Below are 17886 nucleotides of genomic sequence, written 5' to 3' on the forward strand. Positions count from 1 at the left end.
CTGCTGCACCTGAACTGGGAGATGGCACATCCCAACAATCCCACTTGGCAATTGAAGGGTGAGGCACAAGGGGATCTGGTCTTTCTGCATTCAATCTGTGGTTACTGAGCTCAAAAGGATGCAGCAGGGGTATGATAGGCATGCCAGATTTCAAACTCACGACATGCATATCCCAGCAGACACGTGGTGAATGTTAACTCACCAGAACTACCTGGAAAACTGCAACAGGAGCCTATTCCAGCAGTGCTGAGGTTCAAGAAAAGGGATCAATGGAATGGCATTGAAAGAGAATCTTAGGCACTACACAAGGACGCAGTACCAGAAGAGACCTGGTAATGTGTGGAAATGCCAACCAGTATGTCTGGTGAGGTGTAGCGAGGACTCTTTATAATCATTTTCTATATAGAGCTGCATACGGCCTGCCATATCTGAGCACTGTGGATAACAGATGGAGTGGCATACAAAGATTGCCCCTGGCCCTAACACAGGCAAGGAAAATGGGTCCTCCATCCCCATGTTTAGAGAAAAAAAACAGCCACAATGGAGGTGCAACACATCCTTTGCACTCTTTGTGCCACTGGACAGCCTGCATTATTTATAGCAATTCCCCATCACAAATATTAAAAATATTGTGTCTGTGCCATTTTACTCTCCTCCATGCCAGCACACCAAGGTCCCAAGTAGGTTCTTCTTCTGCTCCTTTATGATCATGTTCCATTCAGCACTACATACTGCCTACCATTTTCAAGCACTGTGAATAACTTATTAAAAATACTCTTTTGTCTCTGCTCTCTCCCCAAGACCATTACTCTAGGGTTCCCAATAAGCTGTCCCTCGACTCCTTTATAATTCTGTTCTACATAGCTCTATACACTGCCCACCATTTCTATGTACTACAAATAAAAGAGGTAAAATAAATTCCTACATTTTGCTTCCCTGCCCTGGGCCATGGTTCAGAGGCCCCAAGGAATCCAGACACTAAGCCATTTTGCTGGGCCCATGTAGCAGATAGGGGAGGTACTTGGTCAGTAATTTACCGGCAGTGCTGGCATGTCTATTCATGTCAAAAACATTAAAAAACAACCAAGTGAAAAGCTCATATTTTGTTTTTAAGTTTTCAACTCAAACTTTAATACATAGACCACCCAAAGAATTTATTTCTCTGTGAAGGTTGCCACCCAGGCTGTAGCCGATCAGCCCAGCAGTCCTTGTGCTCCCACTACACTTGAACAGCTGGGAAGCAGACTTTACAACAAGGTTTTTACCTCGTTGTGCCTTTACCAAGCATTTTTAGCAGGCATGTTTTACCACATGTACATTTTTACAACGCATGCCTTTACCACACATTTGAGGTAAGTTGGAGGGTGTGGGGGTCTCCCACCACAAATACATATAAACAATGCATGTTAATGGCATAGGTTGTAAAAGCATATGCGTTGCAAAAAAATGCAGGGTAAGAAATGCATAGTTAAGGCATGCAATGTATTTCCCTGTGTTGTTCTGCCGTACAACCAAACAGCTCCATGTGTGAACAAAGGCAGCCCGGAAACCCCCAAGCAAGGACCCTTTCCAGCCTATTCTCATTGACAGGCACCTGTACCCTAAACCTCCTCCTGTCCCTCCCCTGACCTTATGGCCCAACACAGCTGCCGAACCTTGTGCCAGCCCCCCAGGAGATGACGCCATGAGTGACCTCCACTTTGAAGAACTTTGTGCTAAGGATACGGTTGGGATTTAAAAGTGGGGAGCGGGTCTGGAATAAGGGGCTGAGGCCTGTCTAGCAGAATAGCAAAGGTGCCATGGGCCATAATGCAAGCAAGGAAACTACCCCATCCACTGGTTTGGTAGCAAACAACTGCTACATTTGAGGTACAGTGGGCCCCTCACAACATCACACCTTCTGCACTATGGATAGCCGTGACCCTGGCCATCCATAGTGCAGTGGCGTGTTAGCGTTGTGGGTTGTTGTAGCACTTCTAGTTGGATTTGTTTGTACATTTATTTATTTGAATTTTTGTATAACACAAACTGGATCTGGGTCAGTGTCAGAGTGCTGCATGACGAGTAATTGTAGCAAAATCCAAAACATTGTGGGCATGAGAATAAACGAAGGAAGTGATTGCAGGAATTAGGTCTAAGAGAAAGTACAATATTTGGCTGGATTATTTAACCCCTTGCATGCTGCCGCGATTCTGCGCCTGTGCGGCAGAATCGCGAGTGGGCGGGTTTATGACGGCCCCCAGCCGTCATCAGCACACGAGCGCCGTAGTGCATGACAGATGGGGGCCGTCATCAGCATGCAAGGGGTTAAAACAATTTGATATTATTGCCCTGCAGGAAACGTGGGATACATCTGAGAATTGTTGTCTGGATGGCTTTATAAGCTTTGTTGTTCCCTCCATTTCAGGGAGGTGGGTAGAGCGAAAGGAGGTTTAATCTTCTTCCTTTCATTGGAACTGAAAGGCTCACTAACAATGTTGGAGTCAGGCTCTAGTAATATTTAAATTGTTGAATGGGTTTTGCCATATTTGGCTAACATTTTACTGATTAATTTTTATAATGCTAAGGAGAGCGTGTTTATTAATCAACACTTGGTCTCTCTGGATTGTTTTTTGTTGGAATATACGTTAAAACATAACACTGCATTCAATATCATCTTTATGGGTGATTTTAATATTCATCTGTGTGGCTGGGACTGCCATATAGATGATCATCAGAGACCTCCCGGGTCTGTGGTCCCCCATTTTGAACACAGCAGGCAAGGAGAGACCCTGGAGGAACTCCCAGCTACTATGAACCTTTTTGAACCAGGGGTCAGTGAGGGGGAGATGAGGACTGCTACATTTAAAGGGGCAGAGACAGCTACTGTTATTGATTATATTTTCACTTTGTCTTGTGCTATCTAGGGTCGTATCTTATAAAGCTGTAACCTCTGTGTTCAGTGACCATAACCCGGTTACTTTGGAGGTAGATTCAGGAGAAGCCATTGGAACCAGAGATATTGTGACACCGGATGCTAGCCACCTGATTTTGAAAGACCAAGGCAGGAGGCTTAACTGGTCTAAGGTGATCCCCGAAGCTTTCTTTGAGGACTTCTTTAGTAAGACCGATGTGAATCTCGCCATTTGTTTGGACAGTTCTGCTCCGAGTTTAGAGGTACTTGGTGCATACGTCTCCATCTGTAGCCAGATTGCTATTGACCTACGAGTTAAATCTAGAAAAAGATCTACTCAGTTAGAAAGATGGTTTGATAGTAATTGCTCTAAAGCGCATGGTGCCCTTCTTAAAGCATTGAAAAAAAGACCTAGAAATAAAGAGTCTGTTGCTACTTTGAGGAGGCAGTATAAATGGCTATTGATAAGCGCAAAAAAGAGATAAAAGATGAGGCGTAGAATAATCTCCTTTCAATTGAAGTTCTGCGCGATAGTAGTAAATTCTGGGCTACTATCAATCATCCGTTTTTCTCAGGGGAAAAGAATACAACCCTAGATTGCGTCATCCCGGATGACAAGTGGCTCGCACATTTTAAGGAGATCAACGAAAATGAGGGCCCAGTTTCTCCGGAAGATGATAAAACTCTTAATCAGCCTATTGTTCTTATTATTTTCGAAGTGACTGAAGTAGAAAGGGGAATTCTGGAAATTTAAAAAAATAAAGCCCCAGGCCCGGATGGCGTCCCGGCGGACCTTTACGTCATTTTCCTCAATTCTGGGCGAAGATTCTAACCAATGTTTTCAATGCTTCAAGCTTAAATGGGTTTCCCGCCTCCTGGTCTACATCGGTTATTATTCCGTTTTTTAAATAGGGGCAGAGAGGGGACCCTTCGTGCTATAGGCCAATCTCTCTGATAGACTCAGCGGTTAAGATCCTGGGGAGAGTTATATTGGACAGACTCAGGGAGTGGTTAGATAGCAGGGGGGTCCTCTCTAATCTCCAGTATGGTTTCAGGGAAAAGAGAAGTACCCTTGACCAATGTCTGAACTTACAGCTCCTGATTAGTAAATACACAGTAGCCAAGGAGGGGTCCCTCTATATGGGTTTCATGGACCTTTCCTCGGCCTTTGATCTGGTTAATCGGGCTAAGCGTTGGTCAATCTTATTGGATATTGGTATTGACCCACCCCTAGTCAATTTTTTAGTTTTTTTACATAGGGATCTTTTAGCGACAGTCAGGGTCACACGGGAGGGTAGATGCACGAGTCACTTTAGTTCCAAGAGGGGTGTCAGGCAAGGATGCATTCTGGACCCCCTCCTGTTTACTTTATATATTAACGCCTTGGAGAGGGCCTTTGGGGGGGGCTTCTTTGGATGTCCCGCGTATAGGAGAAGCAGTGATCCCGGTTCTCCTTTACGCGGAGGACGCTGTATTACTGCCATGTACTGGCCTTGGTCTTCAGAGGTTGTTTGACTCCTTTGGGGACTTCATGAAGTCGTTGGATTTGAAAGTGAACACTAAGAAATCACACGTCATGGTAGTGGGGAAACATCGTAGGAATCCTAAGATAAAAACCTTTCTCTGTAAGGATGTTGAGTTAACAAGGGTGCCAGTTTTTACTTAGTTAGGGGTCCTCTTTGATGAAAGAGGGACCTGGGGCCCACAACAGAATCTTAAAAGTAACGCTCTAGCCAGGTCTACCTCAGCACTTATGGGGTTCGCCAAGCGGCTGGGGGCGAGACCTATTGAGGCACTCCTGAAAATTTATAAATCCAAATGCCTAGCAATAGCTACATATGGCTCCTATATATAGGGCTATAGAGCGCATGAGAAGATGCAAGTTGGGGAAAATACGTTTTTAAGAGCCCTACTTGCCGTGCCCCAGTCCACTCCAACATTTTCAGTTCACACGGAATTAGGGATAGGATACGTCATGGACCAGTTGAAAGTTGCCCCCTTGATCTGCTGGGTTAAGACCTGGTTAAATCAAGAAATTACCCTGAATCATCAGATCTTAGGAGATTGCACATCCTAACAGGGTTCCCTGGCTTGTATTCGTAAAATCAATGTTCACATGATTAGGGCGCCCTGAGATTTATACTTCACCGGAGTGCATCAGAAGGGAGGACGTAAGCTGGACGAGGACTAGTTTTTTAAACATGCTTGCAATGAAACGTGAGGAGAAGGAACTCAAGAAATCGCAAGTAAAAGCTAACTATGTGCTATTAACTACTCCCTCACTTGAGCCATATCTAAAAATAGTAACAAGACCTTTTCATCTCCATCTCCTGATCAGATTCCGTTTTAATATAATACACTTAACCCTAGGTGATTTCCCAAAGTGGGGCAAACCAGAGAACTCTAAACCATGTCAGTGTGATAATTTCTCTACACAGGATACCATGCACTTTATCATGTTTTGCGAGTTCTACTCAGACATCCGGAGAAAGTTTTTATTACCAATTCTAAGAGAGGCAGGTTTCTTACAAGTTAGGCCTGCTCTCACATACCTACAGATGTTAAGTAGTACTCGCAACATTTTCTGTGTTGCTAGTTTTTTGGTGGCTGCTGTGCGGACTAAATCTAAAAGAGAGGCCTTCCATATTAATCCTGACTGATTCTTAAAAATGTTTTTATGGATATGGATATTCCCTGTATATGGTATATGGATTTTTTTCTTTTTATTGTATATATATGAAATGTTGTAATCATGTATTTTATGATTTTAAATAATCGAATAAAGTGTTTTGACTGACTGACTGATTAAGTGAGTATCTAGTGGCAAACAGAGTATTTGAGACATTACAATGGAGGATGGAGAGATTGGTTTCAGCTATAAGCATTAGATAGTTTTTAACTCCGCTGTAGAACAGGATGGGTTTTTAAGCTTAGCAATACACACAAGAATAGTTATATGATTCTTATTCACATAACACATGGTTTTATACATATAATTGGATCACAACGTTTTATTCCAGAAGCTCTAGAAGGCACTAATTCATTTAGGATCAAAAAAGGGCAGATAGAGATAAATAAAATTAAAGGCACATAATCAGAGAGTAACAACGTAGGAGAGCGTGGGCAGTTAAGCCTGGGAAAGTAGTATTTTACCTCCCTTTTCAAGATGTTGAACAATGGGTTCATCCTGTGGATGTTAGGACAATTGGGATAAGGAAGTGGTCAAACTAGTCCACCAGGATTGGGTAAATCCTTTTGATTAAACCACATTTTGCAATCACCAGGTCAAGGAGTGCTAAATAAGATTATTATTCTTAGAAGGAAGAAAGTACAAAGGGCAAGTTACAAGTCTTTTTTTACTACCAAGTAGAGGTTGAAATCGCCCAAGAACACATTTGTAGAGGAAGAGAGTGTGTTCAGCCATTTGCTCCACAAAGGTTTATCCCCGTCATGTGCTGCTGTGAATGTTACACTTTTCTTCAGTGACAATCTCTCAGACCTAGGGAAATATGGCTTGAAGCAAGAAGTTTCAGACAGCAATTTTGCTGCAGAATTTTGAAGGGTTTGAGGAAAATAATTTGAGATTAACGTTATTGGCTAAATCATTGCATAGGTTTGTCGCCTTAAATTTGGCAATATAAACTTGGTAATACTGTAGGTTTGTAGCTGTGATTTGCGATGCTCTCAAGTGTAAATTTAACATACATTCTTTACGAAGCTTCAAAAAGACAAAATCAATAATTCTTTCGATTTTACTCAAGTTCTTTTGCTCAGTTGACACTATTAGCTCTGAAAATGAGATTTGCTTGTTTTCAAAATGCAATGTACTCTTCCATGTTACTAACAATTGTATCAGTCAAAAGAAAAATGTCACTGCATCACACTCAGATGATTATAGGTGATGGGTACTATTTCAGTGCAAGTAGCCAAATTTTGAACAAGCATTGGAAATGCAATAAGTCTCACAATAGATAAGTTTGAGTTTTTGGTGTGTAAAATGTAAATGTTTGTAATATTTGTTTATGTTTTTAAAAAGATTAAAGTAATATTTTTTGTAATACAAATGCCAATATTTCTAAATTTAGCAAATGTTACATTTATAGCATTAGTAAAGGTACATGTTTAGTTTTTCCCTGTCTTCTATGTATTGTTCTGACAAATTACAATGTTTTATCAAGAACATAATTGAAAATATTTAACTTTTTAAACGTATTATTTATTAAATTTAGATACATTGACAGCATTGTTTTGATGCATTTGTTATTGAATTGTTTAACAGATTGATGCTGTGGTGGCGCAGAGTGATGTTGTTTTTGCGACAAGTGATGCAGTGGCGTTCATTGTTGCTGTTGTAGCGCATAGTGATGTTGTTGTGCCCCTGAGTGATGCTGTGGTGGTGCTGAGTGATGCTATGGTGATTGAATAGATAGAGTGACTGAGATAGATAGATAGAGGGAGGGTGAATCATAGAAGGAGGGCAATAGAGGGTGAGCAATAGAGGGAGGGCGATAGAGGAAGGGAGTGGGATAGATGGAGGGAGGGGGATAGAGTGATGGAGGGCGGTAGAGTGATGTTGTGCGATAGAGTGATGTAGGGCGATAGAGTGAGGGAGTACGGTAGAGTGAGGGAGGTCAATAGAGTGTGTGAGGGCGGTAGAGTTATTTAGGGCGGTAGAGTGATGGAGTGCGGTAGAGTGATGGAGGCCGATAGAGTGAGGGAGGGCGATAGAGTGAGTGTGGGTGATAGAGTGATTGAGGGCGATAGAGTGTGTGAGTGCGATAGAGTGATTGAGGGTGGTAAAGTGAGTGAGGGCGGCAGAGTGAGTGAGGGCGTTAGAGTGAGGGCGGTAGAATGATGGCGGTAGAGTGAGGGTGGTAGAGTGAGGGCAGATGAATGAGGACGGTTGAGTGAGGGCGGTAGCGTGTTAGGGTGAGGGCGGTAGAGTGGTAGAGTGAGTGCGGTAGAGTGAGTGCGTTCGAGTGGTAGGGTGATGGTGGTAGAGTGTCAGAGTGAAGGCGGTAGAGTGAGGGTGGTAGAGTGTTAGAGTGAGGGCAGTAGAGTGTTAGAGTTAGGAAGGTAGAGTGAAGGCGTGAGGGTGGTAGAGTGAGTGCGTTAGAGTTGTAGAGGGAGGTAAGTAGAGTGTGTGCGTGATGGTGTTTTTTTTTTTTAGAGTGTTATTTCTCCCGTACATTGAGCGTTTACAAGTTAGTGTTAGTTTGTTCCATATATCTGTTAATATATATATATTTTGCAAACATGCGGGTGAATATTCATTCCTGTTTGTCCGCCTAGTGTGATAATAAAATACATTTAGTGGGCGTCTTTTATAAGTACAAAGTGATGCTGTGAATTGTGGTGTTTTTTTTTTTTTTTCTTATTTAAGCATTATTATTGTTGAGTGTTGCAAGTGTTGTGCTGAGCGATGCAAGTGTTGTGCGTAGTTTTCCTGTGTTGTGTTGAGTGTTGCATGTGTTGAGATGAGTGTTGCATGTGTTGGCATGAATGATGTTGTTGTTGCACTTAGTGATGCATGTGTTGTGTCTTTTGATGCTGTGGTGTTGTAGATGTGTGTGTTGTTGGAGCCTTTGATGTATAGTGATGCTGTATTCTTGTTGAGTGGTATTGTGTTGTTGTTTAGTTGTGTTGTGGTGTTTGTTATTGATGCTTTGCTGGTGCTGTATGAGTGTATTGTAGTGTTGCTATGTTTATTGTGTATATTTGTAGATGTGATGTTGTGTAAGTGTTTTTAGCATTATGTAATAAATGTAATGTGTATCTAAATATTTTTTTGTTTGTTTGTGTTTATTAATATGTATTGTGTGTTGTGTGTGTAATAGTTGTGTTGACTGCCGTTTTTGCTGTTTATGTATGTATTTAGAAAAAAAATGGCGGACGCCATGCGTCCCCTTGACGCTACCTACGTTTAGTGAGTCAGCGGTCTAGTTTTTTTTTATTTTCCTATTCAGCCAATCGTAGCGCTACGTTTTTGACGTTGCGTTTCGATTGGCGTGCGTCAACGGTGGAATTCCCCAGAAGATCGAGAATCGCGAGGCGCGGAAGGCGTGTTCTTGTTCCTGTGCTGTTGTTGCGTCGTTTGACAGGTAAGAGTTTATTTCTTTTTAATTGTTAATAGTTTTTTTTATTTAATTGAATGTACTATTGATAGTATGTATGAATTAAGTAATGATTATGAGTTTTTTTCTATAAAAATGTATATATTTTGTTCACGACTGTATTATTTTTTGGGTATTTACCTAAAATAAAGTTAATTAACTGTTTTTAAAGTTGATATATAATGTATATGTGTGTGACAACTGTAATTTAATGTATTTATTGGTTGTGTTCGTATTTTTACGTGCATGAACTGTATTTTCACTTAGAAGGGGTATGTACTTAGAGTATATTTATGTAATAATCGGATGTGCTATGTTTTAATGATTTTTTTTTGTGCAATGTATCATAATTTGTTATAGTATGTAATACATATCGTGATATTTTTTTATTCAGCATATGTAATTAATTTGTTATTGCGGTGTAAATACTTGACAATGTTTTAAAATTATAGGAGGCACAGTGTTTATATGAAGGTGTGTAAATGTATACTTTTGCGAATGTCTTTTATGGTTTTATTCCTCATTAACGAAATATGCGAATAATGTTAGGCAACACATTTTAAAACTGCAAATGTGGATGTTTCTTTGTGTTTTAATTTGCAAATGTATGTTGACGTTATTCCCATTTATCCTTTTTTCAGTGTTGATTGTTTAGCTTTTAAATTTTTAGTTTTGTGAGTGTTACCTAAAGGTGTTGATAATGAACGTATTATGCGTTAGTTATGTGATTGTTAGCTAGTGTAGTTTTCATTTACTTTGTGAGTAACAGATCTTGTGCATTTTTTTTTGTTATTTCGAATTTTCTTTTTGGCATTTTCGAAGGTATTTTGGTTTTGTTGTTCGGCCTTAGTTTTGTAGTTGTTTGTCTAGGTCTAAAAAGGATAGCGTCGATTTTTTTTTTAAAGTAGTTGATGCGAAACTTTAATATTAGGGTGTAAAAAAACTTGCTTTATAATACTTGAAGAAAAAGAGCATGCTAGTTTAATAATGATGTGAATTTTCAAAACGCAGGAAGTTGTCTGTAGGTGTTAATTGGAGGTGAAGATAGTTCCAGACAATGGACTCTTCAGAGTGAAGGCATCTTCTTTCAGCAAAGCATTCTTGCTAGGTTGATAAGTTGGCAGAAACCTTTTGGATGTCTCCTATTTGTGGGTAAGCTGACATTTTCAGAAGGTTCTGAATCAGTGAACTGCAGGACTGCTGTGTAGTGCCTTGTGGACGATGCAACGATCCACAGTCTGAGCATGTGGTTTAAAGGGTGCTACCTGTAGCTTGGTAGTTTGATGATGAAAAAGTTGTGTGTGATAGTAATGTCCTAATCCACTCTAGGAAGGGTCACCGCAGGAGCAGGGTGCCTCTGTGGGGGAGAACAAGAATTTGCAAGAGTCCCCAAAGTAAGCTTAGGTGATAAAAGACACAATTGATTACGTTCTTGACAGTAGGAATGAAAGTGAAGCATAATATTAAAACGTTTATATTCAAACCTGAAAATAGTCTATTATCATCCCTACCGATGGCATGCATTTCTTCGACGGTGGTGTGAACACAGTGCGTTGTATGCAGTATAACTGACTTGACGTCTCACACTTTAGTGAAAGTCATTGATAAAATCAAGCAAGAACATTTATGGCCCTTGTTAACTACACTTTGGGCAGTGCACCTTCGCTTGAAAATGGGCACTGCTACATTACAAGAGCTTGGAAGGACTCCAGGGTAGGTGTGATAGCAGTGACTCTTTTCAGGCCAAACATGAGACAACCTCTATTGTTCTGGACCCTCTTTGAAGGTATATTTGTTGGGGAGATCAATGCAGTGCCTCCTGCAGTAATCAAGTTGGAGACAAACACATGAGAACGTTAAGGCAATTTGATGAAAGAGGTGAAGAAGTGATAGAACATATCTTTGAAGACAAAGGGGGCATAATGCAGATTCACCAATAGTATATATTTGTAGTGTAAATGAGATCTCACTGTTGAATAACACACCATATCAGTGGGCTTGGACATTAACGTTAATCTAGGGAGTCAGATCAAGACAAACGGACTGTTTAAAGGTACCAAAATAGAGTTATATTCAAGTAGATACCTCAAAATTATTATAGTGAGCATTTTTATTGATATTAGGGCATATAGTGAATGGAGGTGCAGAGTTAGATTATAGGATACCTTAACTTATGTTCAACTACAGTACTTGAACGTATTGTGATAGCTTATAGCACTTTTAATCTGTAGACTGATCACTGTGCATGTAGTTAACCTTTGTTAGATAACAGGTCATTGTAAGACAGCAGGTACATTGTAGGGCTTTGATGTACACTTGTGTGCATTGACGGCCGGTGGTGTGTATGCCAGGTGACAGTGTGCACTGATGGCTGGTGATGTGTGTGTGCACCTGTTGAAAGCATGCACTGATGGCTGGTGGTGTGTGTGTGCCTGGTCGGCTGGTGGTGTGTGTGTCTGGTGGAAGCGTGCACTGATGTCTGGTAGTGTGTGTCTCTGCTGAAACTGTGCCTTGACAGCTGGTGTTGTGTGCCTGGTGAATGCGTGCACTGATGGCTGGTGGTGTGTGTGACAGTTGAAAGTGTGCACTGCCCTTTCCGTGGTGTATGGCTGGTGGCAGCATGCACTGACGGCTGGTGGTGTTTGTGGCAGGTGAAAGCATGCACTGATGGTGTCTGTGCCTGGTGAGAGTGTGCACTGACGGCCGGTGGTGTGTATGCCTGTTGAAAGCGTTCACTGATGTCTGGTGGTGTGTGTGTGTGTGTGTGTGCCTGGTGAAACCGTGCACTGACTGCCGGCGTTGTGTATGCCTGGTGAATGTGTGCACTGATGGCTCATGGTGTCTTTGCCTGGTGAGAGTGTGCACTGACCGCCGTTGTTGTGTATGCCTGTTGAAAGCGTGCACGGATGGATGGTGGTGTGTGTGTGCCTGTTGAAAGTGTGCATTGACGGCCGGGGGTGTGTATATGCCTGGTGAATGCGTGTACTGATGGCGGATGGTGTATGTGCCTGGTGAGAGTGTGCACTGATGGCCGGTGGTGCGTATACCTGGTGAAAGTGTGCACTTTTGGCTGGTGGTGTGTGCGTGCCTGTTGAAAGCGTGCACTGACGGCCGGTGTTGTGTATGCCTGTTGAAAGCGTGCACTGATGGCTGGTGGTGTGTGTGTGTGTGCCTGGTTAAAGTGTGCACTGACGTCCGGTGATGTGTATGCCTGGTGAAAGCGAGCACTGATGGCTGTTGGTGTGTGTGCGTGCCTGGTGCATGGTACGGCTCCTTTCTTCTAGTTACCTGTGATAGGTATGTTTTTTTTTTTTTTGCTGCCTTTACGAGTCTGTCTATTTTTATTTGCATGTTGTTGTCAGTTATAATTATTGTACTGATGTTATCTGCATTGTTACATATGATATATTTATTTCTTGCTAACACGTAGCTGCAAAGGTTATTTTTTTACTAATGTGTGTTTCTCTGCTTTTCTGTAATTTTTTCCTCTTCCTTTTTCTCACTCCGAATTGCTAGTCACAGTATTGTTTTAGTGGCTGCTGTGTGCGTTATTGCGAATGTATTTATTATTTACTGTGACTAGTGTGAATCACATGTGCATGTTGTTTGCTCCACCTGCACCCGATGTTGGTCTTCATTGTTTATTTTAATCTGCTTGTGTTTTTTTTAGTGGTCATCGGTTGCTCTTAAAAGTATTATTTAAAAAATCACACACACTATGTACGATCCCCATGAAAAAGAAGCAAATGTCTGAGTGTTAAACAGTTTGCAGTATTACCTGTGTTGTGCTGGCCACATTTAATGTAATTTTAATTCCAGGGAAGCGGAGATGTCCTATCCTAGATGTTGTGTTGGCTCTAGTTGCTTTGAGTGATGTGTTGTGTTGAGTGATGCTGTTGTTGCTTTGAGTGATGGTGGTGTAGCGATGAGTGATGCAGGTATTGTGTTGAGTGATGCAGTGGTGGTGTTGAGTGATGTTGTGGCTGCGTTGAGTGATGCTGGTGTTGTGTTAAGTGATGGTTGAGTTGTGGCGAATGATGCAGTGGTATGTTTTAGTGATACTGCGTTTGTGCAGAGTGATGCTGTTTTTTCGGTGAGTGATGCTGTAGTAGTGTTGAGTGATGCTGTTTTGTATCTGAGTGTTGTATGTGTTTGGTTTATTGATGCATTTGTTGTGCTGAGTGATGAGTGATATTGGTGTTGCGCTGATTGATGTAGGAGGGATGGATGGATGTATTGGTGTGTGGAAGGATGGATTGAGTGGGATGGATGGATGGATTGTGATGGATGGAGTGTAATGGATGTATGGAGAGTGTGGATGGAAAGGATGTTGTGTGATGGTTGGATGGTTGGATTCATTGTTGTTGTGGGATGGATGTATGGATGGAGTGGGGGATGATGGATGGAGTGGGATGGATGGATGGATGGAGTGGGTGATGGATGGATGGAGTGGGATGGATTGATGGATGTAGTGGGATGGATTGATGGATGGAGTGGGATGGATTGATGGATGGATTGGGATGGATTGATGGATGAGTGGGTGGAAGGATGAATGGAGTGGTGGGATGGATGGATGGATGGAGTGGGGGATGGATGGATGGATGGAGTGTGTAGGATCGATGTATGGGATGGATGGAGTGGGTGATGTATGGATGCTGTGGGATGGATTGATGGATGGAGTGTGATGGATTGATGGATGGCGTGGGATGGATTGATGGATGGAGTGGGTGGATGGATGAATGGAGTGGTGGGATAGATGGATGGATAGAGTGGGGGACGGATGGATGGATGGAGTGTGTGGGATTGATGTATGGGGTGGATGGTTGTATGGAGGGGGGCATGGATGTAATGTGATGGATGTATGGAGTGGGTGATGGATGGATGCAATTTGATGTTTAGATGGAGTGGGTTGGATGGCTGAATGGAGTGGGGTGATGGATGAATGGAGTGGGGTGGTGTTTGGATGTATGGAATCGTGGATGGCTGGCTGGCTGAATGGATTGGATGGGATGTATTGATGGTGTGGAGTGTTGTTTGGATGGATGTATTGTGGGGTGGAAGTATTGGTTGAGTGGGATGGATGGGTGGATTGGGATGGATGGAATGGGATGGATGGATGGAGTGGGTGGTGGCTGGATCTTGTGGGATGGATTGATGTATGGTGTTGGATGGATGGAGGTATATTGTTTGATGTATGTAGTGGGTGGTCGATGGATGGTTTAGAGTGATGGATGAATGGATGTAGTGGTGGGATTGCTGGATGGATGTAGTGGTACAGATGGATGGATGGATGTAGTAGGATTGAGTGGGGTGGATGTATGGATGTTGTGGGATGGATGGAGTGGGTGATGGATGCATTGAGTGTGCTGGCTGGTTGGAGTGGGATGTATTGATGGATGTAGTGGTGGTATGAATGAATGGAGTTGTGCGATGTATGGATGAATGGAGTGGGAGATGGATGTACTGTTGGAATGGGTGAGATGGATGGATGGGATGGATGGGATGGATGGATGGATGGATGGATGGATGGATGGATGGATGGAGTGCAGGATGGATGGATAGATGAATGGATTGTCGCAGGGTTTCTGTTCTCACACAGAACTGTGCACAGAGGATTGGAACCTCGGCGAATTAGGGTGACCCAAAACTCACCTTAGTACCCAACTCACCCCTTACCGAGCTAGCTACAGTGTCTCATTGGTCTTATCAAACTCCCAATGTTTAGACAAACCAGAACATGAACTTACAGTACCTCAGGATACGTGGAACTCATGAACACTCTTTCGTTATATTACCATTACTAACCAGAACATGGAGTAAAGAAGAACACATGTGCATTTGAAATGTTTATTTACTAATGCCGTCTTCTCAGGCGCAGTATCTTAGATAATACAAGTATACATATTATCAGTAGCAAAATTACCAGCATAGTTACTAAGACATAAAAAGCGACTGGTGACAGCATGTTAGCATGCTGTAAATGAATAAGAGTTAACGACACTTATATCTCACCCTCCCTAATACACATATTATATTATTTGCTAAGAAGGTCTCTTTGGGTTGGTTTAGGGCGGGCCCATACCTTAGTGTCCTAGCATGAAGGAATCACATCAGCATACACCAGCTCTCTCTCTGCATGTGCACCGCATCAAGTGTGTGTGTTATGCCTCTCATGCAAAGCAATATCAATCCCGCCTGAAGCCAGAGTTGGCAAAGGCTGCACTTGTGTTATGACTATGAAGGCGTGGAGATCAGACCTCATAACAATTCCATATCGTGTTGTTCCTGAAACTTCAGCACTCTTCGTGCAGACATAGTTTATTAAGCAAAGCTGATATCAAAGCAATAACATATTATTCTCACATAAACCACAGCAAACTACTAGGTTGAAAGCTAAGTCAACAATTAAGTGTCGTGTGCAGAAGTTGCAAGAATGTAAAATGGCGTTTAAACCTCAAATGTGCCTATGCTAACTTAACACGATATAAGGATATTCAGGAGCTACATGACACCCCCCCTTGATCCGAGAACGGACTAAATACGATAACAGAAGTGCCATCACATGAGAGCAGAACTCAACAGTAAATGAGCATGATCCGAAACTAAACATTAAAAATATCAAAAAAAATTAATGCTAAAAAATAGCCCAAAAAAATATATAGTGGCTCAAGCCAATAGGCAAGGAAATATAAAAAAAACTTGACAAATAAGTCAATAAAATCAATGAAATGCTATTGCTCAGCATGTCAATCCGAGGCAGTGTCTATGACTGTATATGCAAAGTAAGTAGCAACAGCCTCCAATAGGAAATCACCGTCTTCATTCGAAAACAGTTCAGCCATCCAATTTAAAAGATGAAAAGAACATACGTGTTCTCCCAGCACCGGATCCTCTATAACCATCAGAGGACAGCTTGGTGGGTTCTCAAGAAAACTCAGTTCCAAGAAATTCTGTGCTGCCGACAATATATCCCAGGGACCAATTAGTCCATGCGCCACTGCTAAGGCCATAATCCTCTCGTCAGAACAAACCAACTCGTGAGCAATGATAGGACTCATCAGCTGATTAAAATCGACGTCAGGAGAAACCGGTCCGCAGAGACACAAATCAATGGCCCACTGGAAATCACAGGTCAGGCAGTGAAATACAGGCTGGACACAGGTGAAATAGGAGAATCTAAAAGATAATCCATATGCCGCGCTCAATATCGCCAACGGCAATGTGCCATAATATTCAAGCATGCGATTGCGAAACAGCGTCAGTAGCTGTTGGGCGGGGTCTTGCACAGGAAGGACATCCATATTTAAAAAGACAGAAAACCACTAGAGCGCCAGCCGCTAATGCAAGAAAAAATGGGAATCCTCCAAACAACGATGAAAAAATAGAATGGAAGAAAGCAGGGATGACTCCAAAAATCTTTTCAAAGGAAGTCACGAGACCACTGCTAACAATTTAAAAAAAATGTGCTAGGCCGTTTGTGGAGGACGCGTGAAAGATAGTACGAACCATCGCTCCGAAATGCAAAGGCAAATCAGTATTTAAAAGAGCTTGAACCTCTGTACGGGTGTTCGCAATGTGAAGCACGAAAGTTTCACGGGCCGAGCTCAAGGCCACCTCTTTCTGGGACAATAGAGCCCTTATTCTTGCCATGCCGTTGAATTCTGCTCCCAAGGTTGGTATCTGTGGCCAGATGGAAGACTCCCTATGTTCATGTGTGGGAGGATACAGCACATTTCTGCAGCAAATAACCCGCTCACTTACTGTAACTATGAAAGCTATACCTTTAATTAACCCACAACAGTCTTCATTATTGAGCATTAAATAACTACCATTTCGTAATAATTTAAACGTGGGGATGATAGCAGGAACTGGCGTGCCCTGTAAAACGCAAGCCATATTCGGTCGGTCTTTGTTGCATGAACCGTGTAACTGTATGTGTCTACACATTAACGAATGATCTGGCGTCTCAGTACACTCCTCCCCATTCAGATAAACTTCTTGGTCATCCTTGAAACATCTGTATGTGTATGGAAGCGACCAGACTTCATGAAGGAAACCGCTACCTAAAGGTTCATAACGACCAATGGGTACATATTTCATACAATCCGAAAACTTATATAAAGCAAAAGGCAGCGTTATTAAACCGTGGATAAGCCACGTTGCAACAGTGGCTTCTGCCACGGAAAAAGGTAAAGATTCTAACCTTTCAATGTGTAACATAGAAAAGGAAGCATCGCGCATTGAAAGCAAGCGTTGTTTGTCAGTCAAATTAAACGGTGCAAATAAAGAAGAAACGTTCATGTACCCCCAGGGAACTTTACCATTTTTCAGAGTCTGAAGGGTCCATGCAAACTGCATGATTGATCGTAATTGATTCTGACCATGGTATAATACTGACACTTCATCATGCACAATATCGACAACTGACGAAACAATATTATCCAACGTGTAAATTCTAGAGGAAAGCACGTTAATACTATTGTCAACAACTGCAAGTACTTTCTCAAGATTCGCCTGATCAATAGCCCTAAGGCGTGTAGCAGCCTCAATCTGTGATAGTTTCCAAATTTCATTGTAAACCCCATATAACCACCTTTTCGACCTGCCACTAGCCGGGCCTTTAATGAAATCATTCAAATCCACATCTGCATTCAGTTGAGACAGGTGACTCTTAACCGCAGGTAAAGTTGAATGTTTCAGCCAATGTTGACACAATTTGCCTACAGAATAAGAAGTGACAGTGTGAAACAAGTCAAACCGGGGATCAGATCTAACAGTTTTAAAACCGTCAGTGAAACCCAAAAATCTATTTTGGCAAGAATCAGCACTACGGTGCCAAAGCAGCCAACCCTTAGGATTCATACTGGAAATGTTAAAGGA

Source organism: Lissotriton helveticus, chromosome 11 (assembly GCF_964261635.1).
Source record: "Lissotriton helveticus chromosome 11, aLisHel1.1, whole genome shotgun sequence".
Classification (NCBI taxonomy): domain Eukaryota; kingdom Metazoa; phylum Chordata; class Amphibia; order Caudata; family Salamandridae; genus Lissotriton; species Lissotriton helveticus.